Genomic DNA, 6,096 nt, shown 5'->3' on the forward strand with positions numbered 1-6,096 from the left:
AAACAGCAATGAAAGTAAGTATGGTCATACAGGGCAAGAGGTACTCACAAGAGCAATGCAATGTGCAGTATAGTTGCGAGATTCTGTGGTCCCTTGAGAATGAGTGTTCTTCTGCTAACAGTTTTCGTACAAGTGAGACATTAAGACAAATGCAGAAATGTAGTTCAAATTGTGATGTGATATCATAGACAGTACCTTACGCTGTAGCCGAGACCAATGTGTAACAAGATTATTCCAGTCATTGTCGGATAAATGTAGCACCAGAGACTTTAGAGAAATTTCGTTCAGAGGCTTGCCATCGAAGTGCACTTGCCTCAGGTAGGAATGATACTTCATCAACGAGTGCTTGAAAAGCGCAACCAACCCTTGGTCGTCATCACAATCCAGTTTTCTCCTTGCCTATTTAAAAGAATGAAATCTTGTGTCTTCTGTCAGCAGAAACATATGTAGTAATGACCTTGAATAACATTAGTACATTACTTACACGTAAGTTGCGGAGGAAGACTGGAAATTGTTCTGTGTCTGTGGTATAATCTTTCCATGAAGGAAAGATGCGCACACAGTTCCTGACAACAACATAAGCTTCATCTTCTAAACTGGGAAGAAATGGAACAGGGGTCCTATTTGCTGCAATTGGGGCTCTCTCTGGTTCGAAAAGGGATTTGGTAACTGGATTTGGTGTACTCTTTGCTAGAATGGGGGTTTTGTGTCGTAAAGCTGGTGCTATGTCAACTGACATAATCATACTGTTTGCTACAGTTGGGGTCTGCTGAGTTGGGGCATCAGAAATGACCAGTGTAGTAGGGCTAGAGTCTGCTAGAGTTGGGGTATTTTGTGGGTCAGGTGATATTGCAACTACACCTAATGGGCTATTTGATGTATCAGGTGCCACTACCTTTTCCAAATACTTTGCTTGTGCTCCTCCATGATCAGCAATTGCCCTCTTCCTTTTGAACGTCTGATACATAAGAACATCATTTGAATGGATAAATATGGTATGATGACAGGTGGAATATGTACTGAAAATGGATAGGCAGGGCGTATTCACATACACGATGTGTAAACTAAGCTAATGGCAGTTCAACAAAGTAGAAGCAATGCAAAGCATTAGTTACAAGATATGTGCGAGCAATGTAACCTTGGAAAGTTAGAGCAAGTACCTTGATGGGTGAATAAGATAGGGCATCTTCCTCTGACTCCTCCACTAGGGATCTACATTGACTTAGGTCTCCCTCTAGCTCAGAATCACTGTTAGGATCATATTCTGAGCATGAATCTGTAGGTGGAGAGCATTTGCATTGCATTGCATCCAGACTTGATTTCAGACCCTTAATGCCAAGTTTGACAGCCATGGCATTGTTCTGCTTTATTCTTTTCATGCGTGCAAGCTCATAATCATTATGATGCTGTTCAGAATCTGAGATTCATGAAAACATAAAAAGTAGTCAGATTATCTATGGAATGCATTGCGGATTCAACTCGGAGAGTGTCTCCCTATAAAGCCCTGCATATGCAAAGTTCACCTCCCCAACCGTGCTGACCAAACCACACACAGAAATACAAACCCCTTATGTCTCTATAACAGGTAGGCACACATTTCAAAACTGAAGTAGGAACATTAGAATCATATGAAATTCGTATTTGAACAAATAAACTAAGCAATTATGAGTGGCTTAATGTTTAGCTTCAAGGGTGGAGTGTTGGTAGTGCGACACAAAGCAAGTAGGCAGATTGTATTCCATGTAAAAGATCGAAACCTATGTAAAAGCTGGAAATGACACTTTCTTTCTATACAATGCAGTGTTCATTACCCACACATGATGGAAGAGATCACATAGAGAAATATTATTCACTCATGTCTATGGTTCCAGTATTTAGAAACAGGGTGGTCCACCCTAAAAGAATATTGACAACAAATATGACAAGGCAAGCATAGATGTAGTGAATCAATCATTTACTTGTGAGCTTACTAGGAGAAGTATGCAGAATTGTAACTGCAGTAAGAGACCGTCCAAAATCTGAATGAAGAAGTTTATCTAGCACTTATTGTTTGCAACTAATCGACGTGAATAATTGGATATTATATCGAATGAGTAAGAAAGACAAGTAAAATTGTCAACAAACCTGGCTTGCAGTAGTAATCTGGGTCAATGTCACTACGACCAACAATCCAAAATGACTAGTTTCTGTTCCGAGGGCCGGAATTTTGAAAACCCTGTGAACTTTAGAGGTACTAAAGATTACCGAAATACATCTGAACCATTAAGTGTAGGTAGCACTGAGCACACAACAAACCCTAATGACAGTCCTGCCTAATGAGTAATGAATCAATTAGAAAATGTGTGATGAGGAGTGGCTGCTGAGTGTTGAGGACGTATCTCAGGATAAATCGGGTTGGCTTGGTGGGTGCTGCACGCCTGAGCCCTGAACGGACTGGGAAGGTAGGCACGGCGGCACGCCCGGGCAGCGGTGACGCTGTTGGGCGAGCGGCTCCTAGCCTCCTGTTAGTCCGACGTCTCCTCCTAGAGGCATGCCGTCCGGGGACGGCAAGTCACCGGCGAGGCAGGCGGCTGGGGGCGAGTAGAGATCGAAAGCGTGCAGTAGAACAGAGAGGAATCGGGGCCTGGGACGACCCAAAATCCCAGGGTGGGTCGGCCCACCGTGGGCACCCTGTAGAGATACACACCCGAGCGGCGAACATGCATTTTCGAAACTAATTTAGGAACATTTAGCTGACCAATTAAACAACTCTGTTTTAATAATATCAGATTCGTATTTGAACAACTAAGCTTGTTTAGCTTGATGGGTGGAGCAGTGTTATTATGACACGAAGCACGTATTCTGATCGTATAGTGATCATAAAAGGGGGAACTCTAAGCATATTTTTTTAGCAAAAGAGGGTTTCCCCTCCGATTTCTATTAAATAAACCACCACGGAACCAACATGATCAATTAAACCCTAAGCATGATCAATTAAACCGTATTATGGCTGTGCCATGGCAGATTTGAAGCTGCAAACCGGAGAAATGATATTTAGCATCCATTGTTTGCTTCGAACTAAGAACTAAATTCTAAGAGCTGAAAAGAAAGTAGAATAACCAAGTTAAGATCTATTTTCTAGTTGAGATCAAAAAGTTGAGGAGATATGAAGTACCACCTCTCTTGCGGCGTCGTGTAGGTATCGGGGGTGCGATGGCTGTCGGTGGCGTTGAAGCAGATCTGCGACGGTAGATGGGTGCATCGGGGGATAAGTCCCGTTGCGGTGGAAGAGAAGGTCGTGTGAGTGGCCCCGGCAAAGAGGACGACGACGCTGATGAAGCGAGAGGACGCGATGCAAGGCTATTGGTCCGTCGCCGTGGATGATAAACGTCCATCTCTAGTAGTGGACGACGCGGTCTTGATAGGCGCTCCGACATGGTGGCGGACGGTGGCGATGGATGTGGTGGAGGACGGCGGCGATGGATGGGGTGGCGGACGGAGGCTGGTGTGGGGATGGGGTGTTCTAGCGCGGACGGTGTATGTATGGGAAAATGGAGGTAGAGGTATGGGGAACCATGTTTTTGGGACGGGCCTCTCTGAAATATGGGAAAGTTACGAACTTAGCCCCCGTTTAAAATTTGGACGTCTCGTCGGTTGGGGATAGGACGGTAATCCCGCATCTCGCCAATATTTGCCCAGAGCGATTTCGGGCGAGGAGAGGGTGGTTGGCGCCCATGGTTGGCGCCCATGGTGTATGAACGGGGCTGACAGGTAGGGCGGTTGTGTCACGTCTGAGTGAAGTTACAAACCTGCCCCTATTGAAAATATTTGCCTACATCGATTTCGGCCGAGTCGAGTTTGTTTTGCCGCCCACCGTGTATGAATGGGGAATGGAGGGAGAAACAGAGGTCTTTCAGACGAGCTTGAATCAAATGAGTTTTGCCGCCCATGTTTGACGCCCACCGTGTCGGAATGGGCTCAGAGGCGGTCGTGTCACGTCTAATTGAAGTTACTAACCTACCCCTATTTGGAGCAGTGGAAATCGGGCCGATGGATTGTTCGTCTAATGGGTAGACAGTAATTTCCATCTCCCAAACACTTGGCTTCGGGCAGCCGATGTGGGAGTGGACATTTTGCTGCTTCTTTCAAATTTTGGGACAATAAGCATCCACATTTACCCTGGCAACTAAATTTCGAATCCATTTTGTGTTCCTATAGGAATCTTTATAAATCATTCTATGTGTTTTTATATATCTTCAAAAGGACGACAAAGATGTATTCCACTGTCATATATGAATATGGTTTACAAATGCCGATACTCAAATTTAGAAGCTAATCCAGTTTAAGGTGAATTCGAATATTTGGAACACTTCATGTCCAACTCAAATGTCACACGCAGCATAATGTGTACTCCCATTTAGATATGTACACAAGCGATGTATCAAGATTCAAATGCCGAGTCAATCAACCAAGAATGTATAGAACTAGCAGACATATAAACACTTATAGAGTATATGGATCAATAATATCAACTAACATACATAAGCCAGGCCGCTGTACTTTTTTTGGCTACAACAACATCCTTTTTTAGCCAGCATCTTGGCCCTTTCCGATGTGTGCCACTTATGGTCCATCTATACTACTACTATTGTTGAATGCACATTCAGCCCGATTGACATATTTGTAGGTCTGGCACAGCAATCCAAATGAAATGTCTCCGAGTCTTATCAATTAATACAAACTTGTGCTCAAATAAAATTACAAACCAAAAAACCAAAAAACAATTATTACATGATCTCTAAAACAAATGGTTTGATTGATTACATGAACAGACAACACAAAGGTTATTCAACTATGGAAAGAATATTTCACCTATGATTTACCAAGTAGGAATTTAATTTCCTTTTTTCCTTCAGGACCTTAACAATCTGGTCAGTCTCAGCTTGCTTCATTTTGAAATCCACCAAATATTTAATGGTTGTCTTGAGTATTGCTTGTGATTGTGCTATTTGCCTCAACATGTCAACTTCATCTCTAAGTGCAGAAGCAGAATCTCTTTCTACCACTAGTTTAGCCTCTAGAGCATCAGCAGTTGGCAATTCATAATGCATGATTGGGTTGGTGCCACTGCTGTGGGATGATGCAACGTCCATGGGGACCTCGCTCTTTGATCTTGGGCTAACCTGTTTTGCCATTAAAGTTCCGATTGGATTCAGAAAAGTTGAAGTTAGAAAAACATCTCAACTGGGAGTTATAACAGCAAACGAGTTAAACAAACAAGGAGTTAAAGAGTTTCAATTGGATGCTGAAAAGTAGTTATTAACATCATTGTAAACCGTTGTTGCAGCAGCAAAGCAGTTAAACAAACAAGTAGATATTTAAGTTAAGGCAAATAGGTAATTCTTAATAGTAAGTATCAAACACATAGATAGGCGTAGTCTACAATATGATTAACAGGCTGTGCCATTATGTAATCAGTAGCAAACTAAATTAAGCCAAGGAACGTAATTGGATTTTTTTTGCAATAAGTGGCTAACTAAAATTCCGAGAAGCAGGTAACTGAACTTATGCTAGTTCTTTGTACAGGCACACTGCAACTTCTTTTTTGCTTACAAGGTTGTACGAAGGAGTCCATGGCATCAATTGCTTGGATACGCAGTCCCAATACTTCTTTCTTCCCACACTGCATGGGTAAGTCGAATGGTTAATCTGGTAAGATGGTGCGTCCTTGATATGTTATATGAGGACGTGTAGTCAGACTAATTGTAGCCAAACACATCACACTAGCTTTTACTGTATATTTCATGCGATTACTTTTGGCATATCAAGATCTAAGCAATCTACAATAGGATGAAAAGACTGGCATCCTTCACATTATTGGCGAACTCAGTTCATAGAAACAAGCAATTCAACCATTCTGTGGGTAAATCAAAAGCGCCACTGGAATATTTTTCACTATCCAATCATACACGCAAAAAGGGGCGACGCCACCATAGGGGCTGGTATGGGCGGCCGCCTCAGGTGGCTGGAAAGTGCGCACCTAGTTTGAGTCATCCAGGTTGGCCCATGCTAGTTTTGTTCGTCCCAATGCACGAGCAGGCAATGTAAAAAATGAAG

This window comes from Triticum aestivum, chromosome 6A, assembly GCF_018294505.1.
Source record: "Triticum aestivum cultivar Chinese Spring chromosome 6A, IWGSC CS RefSeq v2.1, whole genome shotgun sequence".
In the NCBI taxonomy this organism is placed as follows: domain Eukaryota; kingdom Viridiplantae; phylum Streptophyta; class Magnoliopsida; order Poales; family Poaceae; genus Triticum; species Triticum aestivum.